The sequence below is a fragment of the Polyodon spathula genome, chromosome 3 (genome assembly GCF_017654505.1).
Source record: "Polyodon spathula isolate WHYD16114869_AA chromosome 3, ASM1765450v1, whole genome shotgun sequence".
NCBI classification, from domain to species: domain Eukaryota; kingdom Metazoa; phylum Chordata; class Actinopteri; order Acipenseriformes; family Polyodontidae; genus Polyodon; species Polyodon spathula.
Genome location: NC_054536.1, coordinates 61,885,145 through 61,902,283, shown reverse-complemented (window position 1 = coordinate 61,902,283; position 17,139 = coordinate 61,885,145).

Genomic DNA, 17,139 nt, shown 5'->3' with positions numbered 1-17,139 from the left:
ATTATTTCTGTATCTGATGCTGAGAGACTAGCCTTTGTTTCATCTACAATTGATTATTATTAGTGTCCCAAAATGTGTGGTATCCTGCTTTCAGCTTGTTAAGAATACCAGCACTAGAATTCTGACTAAAACCAGGAAAAGTTAGCATGTTACCCCTATTTTAGTCTGTGGCAGGGTGATTGCCCTGCACAATGGTAAATTAGTGTTGATGTGTAAAGTTTGTTTGTATGTGGGAATGGGTTTATTGTGTGTTGTTTTGGAGTTGATTTGTGTAATTGAATTATTGTTTACATATGAGCGCTCGATTGAGACTTGCTGCGGGCTAGGCTTGGTTGAGGGGAAGGGCTGCAAGTGATTGGCTGTGCTGGTCCTCAATCAGCAGGTGGGCGGGTCTTGACCGAGTGTCCGTCAGTTTAAAAACATCCGCAGGAAATGGCTCATGGCTGCTGCAAGGCCTGCTGTTTTCATGGCACCTTTGATTTATTGTTTGTTGTATTGTGCTTTATTTTGCATTTTTGTACAGCTTGCTGTATTAGTCCTCTGTGCATTGCCATCGCTGGTAACATCACATGACCACCTTTATTTACTTTAGTTTGCGTCTGATTTAGATTTTTTTTTTTATTTTCAGTTTGTGTCTGATTAGATTTTCTGATTCAGTACATGCTGTCTGTGTGTCTAATGCTCAGTATGCTGATAGAGTTTTCAGTGAACGTGCTTGCTGAATAATACAGTGTTTTAAAAACCATTAACAATTTTGGATTCGATCATTTCTTTTCTGTTCTGTGAGGGTTATTTACAATTCCTTTCCACACCATCATTCTTTTTTCTTTAATCTTTTTCATATGATTCATAAGTAATTAAAATTCTGAATGAGTTTGGTTAACACTAGGGCTTTGTGTGAACTGTGTCTGTAAAACTATATGCCCTTTGATGTCAGTAATGCTAACTCAGTGGCTATCTGACAAAAAAAAAAAAAACAAGCATTTGGGATAAGTCCTCACAAGTATTTTCTTTACTGTTTAAACTTACTAAGATAGTCTTTTTTTGAGTAGGTTTGGATACCTGGAGTGCTCAGTGTTACATTTCTAAAACAAGTCTTTCAATGTAGAACATCAGGAAGTGCATTTTGGTATCGACAAGTCGGTGATTCTTTGATTTGTCAGAATACACTGACATGCTGTACTTAGTTCAGTCAATACAAAATGGCTCTTAGCTACCCCCCTCAAAGGTTCAACGCTTCATTTTCCAAAACCTAGAAAAACAGTACAAGGATGGGTTGATGATCAACGTCCCAAAAGTCAATATAAAAATGCACATTGAGCACAGACTACAGCTATAATTACCAACAGAAACTTGAGTTACTGGATCGTCCTATGTATTTTCTGCTCTCCCTCAAATCCTTATTGCTGTACGAGAAATATGCCAGTTGTTTTAGTGATCAGTTTAATCTTTACTGTTACTATTTAACTAGACAGCTATGCTACAGTATTTGCTCATTAGTTTCAATCCTTCCTAATACTGCTGTTTTCAGGATGACTTCACAAATGTGCGCTTATATATCTTCTTTAAATCTGTTATTCATGATTTCATTTCCCTTCCAACATCTATTAGCCTTGAACACCTTATGTTTAGTGTATAAACCTGGCTTGTAAGAAGAGGCATTTTTCAGTGGTAATGAATAAAGCTTGCATCCTCAACTGTGCTATTAACTGTGGGCTACTAAATAATATTGTATCCAAACTCAAGGATTTTTTTCTCTGTGAAAGCCCCCTTTACAACAATGCTGAGCAAGTCTTTACGGTTAACAGGAAAGTGGTAATTTGATTGCAACAGGAATCTTTTTCTTATTTGTATTTTCATTGACAAACTTTTTTGTGGACCTTTTGTTATTTCTAACATCAGTGTCATGTCACTGATGTTAGATATGGACTCAAATGCCCAAATGTGTAAGTTTTTACCCCTGTGGGGTAAAGGACATTGTAAAAGTAAGACATTGTTTTAGCTCTAACTGCACATTGAAACTTGTCTTTCTGTTTTGTACAACTTAATACAACTAAATAACCATGCATTCTATTTTCTTCAAAGAAAGACAAATCAAGACTGTTTTCATTTATTCTGAACTCAATAATGCCCCTTTTTAAAAATGTCAGCTGAATAAAATTTTAACAGTAAGTGAGTTTATACCAACAATAATCCAGGTTTTATGAGGAGATTAGGTTTAAATGCATAATTTATCCAAAATACATGTGTAATAAATATATTAACAAACTATTCTCCCATAAACTTTGTGTATACATGTAAAATACAACATCAGATTAATATTGTCCATATTCAATGAGGTTGTAAATGCTACAAAATGTTATTTCTTATAGCACCCCAGTAATCACTGAAATTGCAATAATGTTATACATTTCTAATAATAAGTACATTTGTCTTCTACTAATCATGCACTGTGTACCCACAAATGAAACCACCCAGAACGCATAGGTCATTCCTTTGTGCTAGTGAACCTCACAAAGGACATTTTTACAAATACCTTTTGCAAAAAATTGGGCAATAATAAATACACTTTTAAATCTGGTAAACAGTTTGGTTAATGTTGTTTTGCAATAGGAATTAGTTGAAACATTGCTTATTGTCTAATAGGTTTTTGTTGTACTCTAATTTCATGAAGTGTTTAAGTTTAAACATTCCAAAACATTCAAGGGACCTAAGTAAGCAGTAATAGATCTTGTCACTTCAAATTGGTTGTCAAGATAATGCTAAAATTATTCTGAGAACTGCTTTTGTGAACTGGACATATTCAATTAAAAATGCTGAGATAATTTATCAATTTGTTTCATGTATCACTTCTAAAAATTATTTTTTTGCAAATTTGTTGAAATGCATTTTGCAGTGATGTGGGGATTTATATATATAGCTACAGTACATTTTAGAATTGTATTGTTAAACAAATGTAGGTCCGGGTAGTTTGATGTAGATGAACCACCTTTCATGTTTGTTTTTCTTCTAATCTGTTTTTGTTGCTAACCAAGGCCCGTCCCTTTTTAAAACATCACTTCCCTCAGGGTGTCATTTAATTGCTTCTCTGAATGACCCCAACTTCAAGAACCTTGCATAAAAATAGTGTTTCAGTTTATTTTTCTCTGACAAAGAAGAGCCGAAACATCTGTTCAAATGCATTTATGTCTCAAATTATTTTCAGTGGTTAGTATGAAGGAGCTTGTGTTGGCATTGACTCCACCATTAATGATTTAGTATACATTTAAGTAACCTTTAACTCTTCTTAGAATGTATCTTTTCAGTGTTGTAACATGTTGATTCTGTTGCTCATACACAATTGCTCCAAATTGTCAAATGATTGACAGTACAACATTGTAGATTAGGCTCTACAATGAACATGGCATCACCATGGCTTCTTTCGGTTCTAGGGATATCACAGATACGAGTTTCATTAATTTCAACAGTGATGTTTCTACAGTTAAACAAGTGCAGTTATACTCAATGTACTACACAAGTTGAAATATAATTAACACTTTGTTATATCAAATCAATATTTTCATATAAATTCACAATATAAATGCAGAGTGATGGACTGAAAAAAGAAAGAATAACTCCTGCTGTCTGCAGCTTTGGCAGTGTGTGTGTGACAATGACTGTAGCAGGGTAGTGTTGCAGATAAGGCTGATCAGAGGCAGGAAAGCAACCACAGAGACAGAAGCTGCAGATTTAAGTGCTATGCACACTTTTACTGACAATCCCAAACAAAAACAAAGAAACGAGGCACAGGGGCCAAAATAAACAGTTCAGACAAAATAAATCGCCTTCTAAACAGCTGAACAATCAGAGTTCACAAACTCACCCTAAATGCCACCAAACAAAGGATTTCTCCCCTTTTTATATCATGTGGCTGGGACTTGATTGCTCAATTATTCAGTTAAGACCCAGCCACAATGACATTTATTTTCTATATTGCAAATGGATAGATATGACTGAAATTAAAACATGTTCAATATCCTTAGAATGTTTTTATAGGTGCAAAATTAGAGATTGTAAAATAATTTGGTGTTCCCAAATGCCTGATTTTTTAATTTTTTTAAAATTTTTTATTCATTATTGGTTTCTCTAACCATACCGTATATGACTTTGGGGTCAAGCATTTAATTAATCAGTTTAAAGACAGTACTGTTTTAGTTTGCTGTCACAATTCACATTGAAAATGCATTGACTAAGAGAGCCTTTATTTGGAACCTATTGATAAAGTATTTAGCAAGTTATTTTAATTTTTCTTCGCACATGCACGGTTTATTTTTTGCTAACTCAAAAGTTACGCATGCGCACTCGGGCTCCACCACCAACAATAACTGAGTGGGTATTCATTCGTCAGTTTAATAATTCTCTGTGGGTAATTTCATTTGAATTCTCCTTAGGTCACTTCTGTCTCATATCTTGTGTTTCTTTTGGATCATGACTTTATTTATTAATTTATTTTTTAAATGCTTTAGACCTTAACCAAGTCTGTAAAGCTAAACCCCGTGGCAGTAACATGATTGACTGCACTCTCTCCAATGGGAACTCCAAGTTGATGTAGAAAATTTTGCACCTCTTTTAAATTTACAGCCAAAATATTAGTCAGTATATATTTAGTTATATGGATTATATATACTTTAAAACATAAGCATAAAAGATATATATTTGTAATACTAATATATTGTGTACAGTAATGTATTACAAACAATATAATGTGCATGATAATATTTTAATTAATATGTTTGAGGGTTTGTTTCCAAACACAAAAATCAAGTAACAAATTACTCACAAACAATTATGGATTTGCACTATTTGACTGATCATCTATGTTCAGAACCCTCCTCCAGTGTAGAAATAATAGATATTAACCCTTTGCAGTCAATTCATTCAGCCCTTGTCAGATGCGTCAGGTCCAATTTATTTTCACACGCACTGTTTAAAATATTTGCCTTTTAAAACAGGTTTAAATGGCATTACATGTCAAAAGGACATCAGTACTGCATCTCCAGCCAAGCCCAACTTGTTTGCTGTATTTTTCACATACCTCTTTATAGAGATGCATACTGATAAATCCTCTCCTGACCACTCATTTTATCACCAAACTCCTCAATAATGCGATCCAAGTCATTATTTTATTACTATAACATCTCAAAAAGCTCTGCAAATGTCCGTGATATTCTTTGAGCACTGGATTCGGAAGCAGATATCTCATTTGTTTGTGTCTGTGTTGCATGCAGTTATCTCTTTATCTCTGTGGTGCATGCAGTTATCTGTATTGCTCAAATACGCCCCTTTTTTCTGGCTTCACTCTGTTCCTATCAGTCTCATTCGGCTATTGAAAGGTTATCTCGACTTTTTCCACAGAAAAAATGACTAGAGACCTGTGCTTTACGTCTTTTTGATGATATCGGACTGGAAAGGGAAAATTGTAATGTCGGACCTGATCTGACATAGGACAGCAAGGGGTTAAAACACAAAAAACAAAAATTTTACTTGACAGTTAGAGCTGACAGTTCTGAAAAAGATGGGAAATTGTCAGGCAAAGCCGCCACTGTGCCCTTACCTGAACCATGTTCTGACATAACTTTCAAGCACACACTGCTTAAAGTCCATATCACTTGCAGAACTTTGTTCCAACAAAACTAATCCACCCCCCTAAGTAGATCAGAAAATGTGTTTTTTTTCACAAAGTGCCTTTTAGCAATAGCACTGCACACACAAAGCTTCTGTAAAAACACAACCAGTTAGTATTTTTGGTTTATTTTTATTATTCTCTTTTAATATTGCATAACAACATATTTGGTCACAGTATATTTCAACTAGCATTAATTTAATTAATTTCTCATTGATGGTTGAAAGCGTGTCTTGCCTGCACCATCGCAGATGGACCACAGTTTTGTCTGCATATGGGTTTGTATTCTGTTCTGTTTTAAATACTTGTTAAGATCCAGGACTCTAGTATTTTCACATGAAAACTGAGGTAAAAGATGCAAGTCAATCAAAGTACCCCCCCCTTAACATAGTACTGAAACTTCCTGCTCTTAACCCTTTCTCAAACTTCCCAGACTAACTTCCCCAAAGTCGAACCTAAAAAATAGCAGGGGAGTTGCATCGAAGTTCAATGAAGTACAAAATAGGCAGGAGTGGAGAACAGCAGTCAATCTGTGGTGCTCGTTTTTCACCAAATCACTACCCCTCCATCCCTACTAAATAAGATTGGTGTGTGTTTCATTTACAGTGTTAAAACTAGGGTACAGTACATTTTACCATTCCAAAACTGTTATAATTTTACCTTTGCCAATGTGGGGCTACAGTCATACTGGGATTAAGCGCTGTTTTTGTTTTTTTTCTTCTTACACTACATACATTGCATTTCACTTTGTTCTTTTGTTTTTATTTAATGATTGTTTTTAGTATTGTTTTGTTAAAGCTGTTCTGTTTTTTTAAGTTGCTCAAACTATTATAATGTATTGTTTTATATTATTAAACAGATATCCAGATAACCTGCATATAGCTGTGTTACACCTCAGACCGAATTCCGAGGAATTTGTGTGTAAAAAATAAATAAAAAAAATTGTGAGTACCCGATTAATATGCAAGGCTGACACAAACTTATACGACAGCAATAGAGGTACCATAACACTAGTGTCAATAAAGTCTTCCATTTTCCTGCCACCTAATTTACTTATATGAGGTAATCGTTTAATTGCTTGTGAATGTCCTGTCCGCAATAGATATTTATTGTGTTTTCACCCATAACCAACTATTGATTGCCGTATTCAATGAAAATAAGTCAATTAAAAAATAAATAAAAATGAAGACGGAACACTGAGAGTAAGATAGAATATTGTTAAATTCAGTATCTCTGGTGATTCAAAGTACCAGTATTTCAAAATGATGCAAATTAGTTTCCTGGATAACTTTTACTCCATTATTTTTAACTTGGTTTCATTTTTGAGACAGGAAAGTGTCCTCTTAAAAATAGTTCTGCCCTTTAACTCTTATCCACTAAATTGCTGTTTCTGTGGTGAACAACCAGACATCACTGTGTCAGCCAAGGAAGTTCCAGTGTTGCGGTGCCTGTGTCTGGAGCATTCACATGAAAAGAATATTTGTGGGTGGGGAACCTTGGCCTTCGGAAAGCCTTAGCCTTTTACCTAAATATAAATCAAAAATAAATAAATACATAAATAAAAATTATATATATACAGCTCTGGAAAAAATTGAGACCACTGCAAAATGATCAGTTTCTCTGGTTTTACTATTTATAGGTATGTGTTTGGGTAAAATGAACATTTTTGTTTTATTCTATAAACTACTGACAACATTTCTCCCAAATTCCAAATAAAAATATTGTCATTTAGAGCATTTATTTGCAGAAAATGACAACTGGTCAAAATAACAAAAAAGATGTAGTGTTGTCAGACCTCGAATAATGCAAAGAAAATAAGTTCATATTCATTTTTAAACAACACAATACTAATGTTTTAACTTAGGAAGAGTTCAGAAATCAATATTTGGTGGAATAACCCTAATTTTCAAGCACAGCGTTCATGCGTCTTGGCATGCTCTCCACCAGTCTTTCACATTGATGCTGGGTTACTTTATGCCACTCCTGGTGCAAAAATTCAAGCAGCTCAGCTTTGTTTGATGGCTTGTGACCATCCATCTTCCTCTTGATCACATTCCAAAAGTATTCAATAGGTTTCAGGTCTGAAGATTGGGCTGGCCATGACAAGGTCTTGATCTGGTGGTCCTCCATCCACACCTTGATTGACCTTGCTGTGTGGCATGGAGCATTGTCCTGCTGGAAAAACCAATCCTCAGAGTTGGGGAACATTGTCAGAGCAGAAGGAAGCAAGTTTTCTTCCAGGACAACCTTGTACACACACAGCTAATGGGTAAATCTAAGATGAGGGAAGTCAATCAAATATTATTTTTTCTCTACCACTGACCAGCAGGACTAAATAAAATGATAAGGGTACTGTACTGATTTAGTGGAACTTGGCACAACTGTGTTATCTTTGGTTACCAGACCTAGGATAAATACAGTTATAAATATGGTTTGTGAAAAATAACTGTAATTTGAAAATAATTAAATGTAGATTGCAGAAAGTAACTATTATTTGAAAATCTTTAAATATGGTTTGTGGAAAGCAATTATTATTTGAAAATATTTAAATATGAGTAAAGTAGTACATTGAAATACTTTAAACTCTTCATAAATATGTAACTGTAACATACAGCAGCCTAATCCTGCATTCTAAGCAGGTTAAGCCTTGCCCTTGTTAACCACTCAATTATCTTTTGGAAATTGCTCTATTTCAATTTGATTTAATTTGATCTGTTAATAGAAGTATTTGAATATTTTATTTCAGTCTGTAAATATTTGAAAACAATGAAATATCTTTAGCCATTGGCTTAATGGCCTGTTTTGAAGTTATTGAATTGAACATGTTTAGCATTTTCCTCGTTAGAAATCCTCCTCAACCACCATGTGGTACATAATTTAACATTTAGGGTAATAGCTAGGTTTTACTTTTTGATTATTCATTAACTATTTGGGAATATATATATATATATATGAGAGAGAGAGAGAGAATTTTTTTTCAAAGAACTTACATATATTAAAAAAATTCAATTATATTTGACCGTGCAATTAATATTTGAATATTTAAAAACACTTGATTTATTCAAGAATACATATTTAAATATTTCAATTATTTGAAATAGTTGGTGTTTACAAATAAAATATCAAATACAATATATTTGTCCCAGGTCTGTTGGTTACTATAGCAACACTTCTGGGTTATGCATAGCTGTATTGAAAGGTCAATACTGTTCATTTTACTGACATTTTGGCAGAGACAGTTATGGACATAAACTGTTGGAAAAGTGTATGGTACCTGAATTGTGCTAATGGAGCAACAGGATGTTGTAATTTGTTTAAATATCACAACTGCCGTGGGCATTATGAGACACAAGGTAATGTTGTGATTTTTTTCAATGGGTGGAACATGTGATTGACCAATTGCAGAACAGATCAATTTTGTAATGATCTTTTAACATCACTGGATAGTGTGGCATGTAACTTTTACTGTCAAATACACAGTACTATACCACCTTTTATAATACTGATAGCAAAAGGCTACAGGATTGACTAGCACTTCCATTTATACAGAGATACAATAGCAAAACGCAGGCCAAGTGTATGCATTCAAACCATAACGAAATTGTTAAATGCTTTAGTATTTATTCCCAATCATTGTTTTATTATATAGTTAGGCTATTTTCAAAACTTGGTAAGTGATTTGGGTAAATGTACTTTCTTTTATGACCAAGTGTCTGCCTTTTTTTGTATTAACATCAATGAATGCTTTTTGTCTCTCTTAAGCTGTTGCTTTAGTTCTGTAGTTATGTACAGAAATTAGATTTTCCTTAATGATACTCAGCACAACACATTTTATTGTATAATGCCATAGAGATCTTTAATGTTGTGTTTTTTTTTTGTTATTTAAAACTGTTCGCTCTAATCAAACTAGACACACACTTTATTCTGTAGTTGATTCAGTGCCTGGTGTATTGTTTCACTGTATATTTTAACTGTAATACTTCACTGTGCTTGAAACATTAGCGTAAATGCTATTTTTATTTATTTAATTAACAAGCATGTTTACTGATTAACTTGGCATTTGATTTAACTCTGTAACCAGTGTCAGTTAATGCTGCCGATAAGGGGAGATGTAAGTTTTGATCCCGGACAGGTCTTGTGTATACTTTTGTCTCTCTCTTGGTAGGCCTATTCTGTTTCATGTACAGTGATTTTTTGTTTAGTTTTTATAGGGGTATTTTCAAGTTAAGTGGTGCGGGTTAAAAAAAAAAGGGATCATAAGGTTTTACGTACTTACTGTACTTCATCCAGACAATTTAAACTACATTTTTGAGCAAAGTACACCTTCACAAATCAAAATAGGTAGTTAACCTTCATGGACAAAAACAAATTTGCCTTTTCAAAACTGATGACTAGGACTAATCCTTGAAGATAACTGAATTCATATAAATGTCAGTCAGAAGCGTAGTGAAATATAGTATCTCCTTACACTATCTTATTCACTCGGACCTAGTTCTAGAGTGCAATACCAATAAACGGGTTAGTGTTAGGCAATTTTGTATGATTGATTTGTATGTAGTTCCACATACAATGTCCAGTTCACAGCAGCAATGTACTTGAAAGGCAACTTGAGTTCAGTGATTTCCTGTTACAGTCCACTGTAGATCACAGATTGATGACTAAATTGTCAGTCAATCTTTAAGTGCCAGCATCTGTATTTCTTACATTTTTTGTTAATTACTTGCCTTCTAAATTTATTTCTAGGCATTACATTATATTTAGATATATTGTAGAATTAATAGGTGTGTTCATTTTGCTGCTCTGCATATTAATTGTAATGGGACAAACTTGATAAGCATGGGGTTACAAACTGAAGGAATTAACAGAAAAGGGGATTGTAAAAACAACAGACTTTTCTTAACACATGTAGTACATATATACTTTAAGATAACAATAAAAGCAATTATAAAATGTATTTCATTCAGCTCTATACCACAAGACAATAGTCAAATATCACTAGTCAGCATTTGCTGATTTTAGCATGAGATTTTTCAAAACGGCTGAATGCTGGATAAGAGAAGATTAGAAAACACAAAACAAGTCACAAGTTCAAAGACATTTCTAGTAGACTTTCTGACCACTGGTAAAATTAAATTACAAGATGTGGGAACCTACTTCTAAAAAAAACTGCTTGGCTTTGCGTTTGTGAGTTTTCATTTGTATTTTAACTTGTATTTTCTTCATCTTGTTTCAATGAAATGTCTTGTGTAACTAACTGCTCTTATCCCCAGGGATTAACTGACAATGGTGACTCAGTTTGAAAACATCCCACTTCATTTAAAATGGAATAAATATGTCTATTGTGGCTTACATGTTCCAAAAGTATAGAAAACATACAACTGTAACAAATGATTAATTCTCTTTTGTCTATTTTTTGGTGAGGGGCAATAGTACTGATGTTAGGCACAGCATCTGCAGGCGCCATAAGAGCTTTCCCTCTGTCACTGCACCTCAGTCTTGACATGAACACCCTTTACCATTTAACATCGGGCCTCTTCCAAAGCACAGGCTGCCAGTTGTGCCAAATTGTGATTGTGTGACAAGTGAATTACCCTGCAGTGCCACCTAGCCCCTGAGAAATGGTTTATTAATAGTGAGAATGTTAATTACAGTGCTGCTATTTAATCAAATTTCTAATGTTTTTTTAATTAAAAGCTAATAAATGATGAAATAATGTGACCATAATTAAGTGTCTATAAACCTGGGGTAAAGTATGCACCTACTTTCAGCTACTTAGGAGATTAATTAATTTGCAATCTACACATTTTTATTAAGGAAATTGGCTAGCCTACATAAATCTAAATCAGGTCTAAACCCCAAGATAAATAGCATGTTACTTTCTGGCCTGTGTTATTTTGATGAAGTGTAAAGATTTGCAATTTCAATGGCCACGGGCAAGCTCAATAAACTATATAATAGACTGTCCAGTCTACTCTTACCATAGCCCTCCTCAGCAATAAATATAAGAACCTAACGTGTTTTCCCTCAACGGCAGGAGATATTTTTTATTGTTTAAGTGCGTATTAGACTGCATAGCTTCTTAATTATAAAACTACTGATCAATATCTAAATTTTGAAGGTATGTATCAGGGTATAAATGAATTCAAGCCCTCAGATCCTCAAATATGGATTTTGTTACAGCTACTGTAAATAATATACCCTAACATTTAAGAGCTTATTAAATATATAGGCTTTAGAGCCAGATGTATTTGACTGAAAGAAACATATATTTTTGGAATGAAGCAATCAGCCATGTGAAGATGTGCTATCTGAAAATGAAAGGACACAAAAAAGGGGTTACATAAACCAGTCAGCCCTGCTAATATAAAAAAGTCACGTTATTCGCAATTGATTTTAAATCTTTCCACACAGTTGACCTGCTGTATACAGATAACTCCAATCAAAAGTAATCTTGTGTGCAGCACTCTAGATAAGGTTTTGGGTCTGGGAGTAACTTACCCTCTAATTTTGACAAAGAGAGTAAAATGTATTTTCAGGGTGTAAAATGCAACATAGCCTTGAAGTCGTGAATAATCTTAAAGTACTGTACCATCTTTAAGGGAAATGTTGTAAGCATTAAAAAAAGCCTTTTTATCTTAACTGCACTGTTACTTTGAACTGCTGTACAGTGCATTTTTTTCATTGCTTATATTTTAACATCAACTTCCTAAACTGAGTGAACATGTTAAAACTTCAATATAAAGCCATACAGATAAATAAAATAAGGAAATGCATTAATAAGCTATAAAACAGTTTGTTTAATATTATAGGCACCTTTTTTAGCGGCTGCCTCTGACGATGGTTCCAGTTGGATTTGTAGCTGGACTGGCGTGTTTATGCTTCAGCTGGCGAATTTCTTATGCTTATTGTGATGGCTGCAAAGACAACAGGGCTAGCCAAAGATTGGATAATGTTTGTTGGGTTGATTTTTCTTGTGTAGAGTTTCCTGTATTCTGGGAGATGTAGTTTTTAGTGGACAATTTAGCGGAGGCAGACAAACTGTGTAGCAAAATTGCTGTGTGTATTTTTACACATAAAATTTAAATTTAGTGCGTATTTCTGATTATTTTTTAAGGCATAAAAACGGCACGTACACCACTTATCTGGACCACTGCTTGTGTGTGTGTCCAAATGCGTATTGTGGTGGACAAGAGGGGTTGTGATGCCATGGTTATCATTGAGAATTTTCTGGTGTACAAATGAGGGAACGGGATTGTGGGTTTTGCTCTCTTTTCCAAGGGGTGTAAATATTTATGGATATATACAGCAGAACTGTATACCTGCATAAGAGGTGAGAATCTCTCATGGGTTGGGTTTTGTTCAGAGGGAACATAAGAGCAAGGTACTCATAAAAATAGCAATCGCTACTCATGCTGGCTTTAAACCAGCACAATGCTTTGTTTTGTGTGTCTGGTTTGTTTTGGCCAATGTGCCATTTTGTTTTTGTTAAAACTGTTTATTTAATAAACATGCGCACCAGTAGTGCTAAATAAATATATATATATATATATATATATATATATATATATATATATATATATATATATATATATATATATATATATATATTGTGTTGTTATATATAATTTTTGGCTGGTGGTAAAATCTTGTGAACGTATTTTTGTTCCATTTCATTAATAGTCATTTTGAGTACTTGTACAACATCATAAGCCTATAGTATTGTGTAACATGTCACTGTGACAGAGAAATAATGATCACCGGACCAGGATTATAAAATAAAACCTGTTTGGATTGTGAATTTCTGTTTCATAATCACATCACCACTACACTTGCTCACTGCAAACCACTTTTCCACAGTAATCTATTACCATAGGAGGTATTTTGTATCTGTTGAGTTGATAGATGAAAATAACAGTGGAATGTTCTATTGGTTAATTAATGTGCTTCTTTTGTTTTGGGTCACATTTGCTTCATTAATTTTGCATTATGACAAATACAGTGTCAATTAATGCTATTTTGATGTCATATTATTTAAACAGTACTACAGTATATTGGTACCTACACAATACACTGCATTAGGAAAGTGAGATTCAGTGTTTCTTTTTTTTTACTGATGTATGGTACAATATATACAGTATGGTGGTGCAGAGGACAAGGATAAAACGGAGATGTGTTACAGAGAACAGCCGTGTCTGCTCAGGGCTATAATATCAATGCCAAGAAACCCACAAAAAAATTATACTTATATTAGGCTTCTTTCTCTGGGGTTTATGTGAGACGTGACTGGAATTTAAGGTGCTCTGTGGTGGGAATATGGGCTGAACTCTAAAATAGATCTTTGACCAGGTTTTATTCATTTTTCATCTTTTTCAGACAAAATCACTCAGCTACTGCCATTGTCCAAGTACTAATGAAAATAAGCAATGTAATACTATCAGCTCTATAGATGTTCCTTCTGTCATGTTAGTAGTTTAACAAGATCATCTGAATGTGATCCCGTTTTTAAAAGTATGTTTCATTTGTCAAACATAGCATACAACTGCTGCAGGTAGTAACTTGAACTTGTAAATAGTGTGAATTTGAACATGAATGTGGGACATTCCAGCTTAATATATATGTTGTAAAAACAACTTTCTTTTTTTATTTTAGGAAAGTGATCCAGAAAAAAAATCAAGGCAAAATTTGATGATAGCATTGGGATATTTCTTGATTATAGGGCTGAACTACAAGGTATAAGGTTGGGTCATAAACTTTTTCAGAATGCAGAGTCCAGAATAAAGATAATGAATGATATTGTTTTGATCGTTTGGTATAATTTTTTGATAGTGTATGTTGTGTTGTTATTTGGGCACATAACAAAAGTTAACATTTTACCTTTAAAATGTAATTTTCATTGAAAGACATGACGACAGCTGGGTGCAGTAGCATGAGTGGGTCATATCCACGCTCACAGATGATTCCCTGCAGGTTGAGTGCAATAGAACTGACAATACATATATTGAACTTGAAAAAAAATCATGCAGCCACCTGTTGTTAAGGACTTTGGAGGCTATAGTGCAAACTATAAACTGTCACGTGACGGAGTTTTAATAAGTCACATGGTTTAATGAGAATTAATATGTCGCATGTAGGGTGTCTGTTATAGTCACTGTATAAGAGATGTCATCTTGTGCATTTTGGGTAAGTTTACGATAAAGCTAATTAGGCAAAGCAAACCAGCTTGCAACTAAATCTATGTTGTAAACATAGCCTTTGATGCATAATAGCACTGAAGATCATCATAATGTATGAGAGGCCCAAGAGTATTATATGAGAGTAGCCAGAAAAACTCATAAAGCCTTTTTTTCTCTCCCTTACAATTGTGTAGTTTTGAGTAGCATTAAAGATACTGCCTTTCCTTACAACAGCCCTGTTTGTGTTAGTCTTCTCCGCTCAACATTAAAGGTGTTTTTTGATCTATTAAAACCATTGTTTATCTATTGTAATCCCCTTTCTCCCTCCAGTTCCAAGTCTGACATTAAGTCTGTGACAGCCTCATCCACCGTTTGATTACACTTGTGTTTAATTATTGGTTTACTGATTTATTTATACAGTTGTAGTCAAAAGTTTACATACCCCAATGGAAATTTATAATTTCTAGAAATTTCTCAAAAACAAAGAATTTTGGGAAAAATCTTTTGTAGCAAACGTTTTGCTTTTGTGGATGAATAAAAAAGTTACAAGAAGTAAATGTCTACAGTGATTTATTTAAACACGTTTTGGGGGTGGTATGTAAAGTTTTCACTACCTTATCTTTTAAGTACTGGGACATATTTAAAAGTTAGGATATACACCACGTGCTCCATAGTGTGACAATGCAATGTACCATAAGCTTTTTATCGTCTCACACGGAAGGCTCCATACGTTACATACTCTAGTTCCATTACGTGTTGCCAGTAAAGGGGAGGGAGGAACGACTACTTGTTTTTCATAATATTAAAAAAAAAAAGATGACACTGATGTAGCCATTAAGCAACAGACGCTCACCAAGAACACACAATAAACATGTCCTCTGCTCATCAATACCTAATAAAGTTCTTAATAAGTTAACATGACTGCATCCACATAGCATGTAGAATATCATTTCAAAATTAATGCATGTGCATTTGATGCAAAATATTTTTCCTATAATTCTTTGTTTTTGAGAAAAGTCTAGAAATTATACCTTTCTAAATACATTTCCAACTTTTGACTACAACTATATATTGTTTAATTTCACTATTTTTTTCTCTTATTATTTATATTTTTCAATTTATTCATGAGTGTTATGGTTTTGCTTTTGCCTTTTTTGCATCTGTCTCTTATAACATTTATTGTGAGGTTGGCTGTAGGGTTGTTTTAAGACTTATTGCTGTATCAAATAAAAGTCAGATTGAACTGTATTACTGTGTGTTGCATTCTTTGGGGGAAAATACTGACCTGACTACACAGATCAAAATAACTTGTTTATTGTTGTCTGTTCATTTCCTGTGTGCAACTTCCCAGGATGGCGAGGTCACTACACCAGCTAAAAATTGCCAGGAATTGCATGCAAACAAAAACCGCAAGACAGAGAGCAAATGCATGACTTGGGGTTTAAATAGGGGTTTAGCAGATATTATTGACAGGATGAAATGGGGGGGGAGAGCCTTTGTTTCTGCCCCTACAGCCACACCCAAGGTTAAAATAAAAATACTGGGATTTTAGGGTGGTGATATTAAGCTCCGCCACTCTTTAGATCACTAACATAGACAGGGTGCCAATCTGGTCAAGACACTTTAAAACAATAAAAGTCAAGGTGATATTCTTTTTTTTTTATATGGGTATTGAAACTCATTACACCAAAATGAAAAATCTCCATGGAAAAAAAGTTTAGCCTCAAACCTGTGCCAATTAGTTAGTGGACCACCAACTACATAGAAGAAAGCCACTGTGCAGATGGTTTGTCAGGACCGTCCAGATTCATTTTGTTAATAGCACAACGGCATCCTGATGATAAGCAGCAGGCAGTCACACAACAGTTTTTAAAACAGGCATTTTACTATCCGCAAGATAAAAACATAAGTACAATTATTAGAATGAGTTTGCATCTTAAAATAATAACCAAAATGATAGGTATATTTGCTTCAGGTGACAGACTTGCCTTTAACCATTACACCCCCCACTTTTTCATTACTAGGAAATTAATTCCAGATTCTGCTCAGACTAGGCTAGTTAGACTATTTCTTGCTTCGCAAAGCCTCATACGTGTCATGTTTTTCCCTGTTAGAGCCTGTAAAAACAGCAGGCATCTAACTTGAACCAAAGAGCGTGTTGTATATAAAGAAACCCCTAACTGTGCTAACGATACTAATAGTTTTGCAAAGCAGACGATTTCAACATTAATCAAAACATTATAAAAAAGACTAGTTTATGAAGTGAAATTATTGACCCGACTTTTAATCCTGCTTTGTTATCTC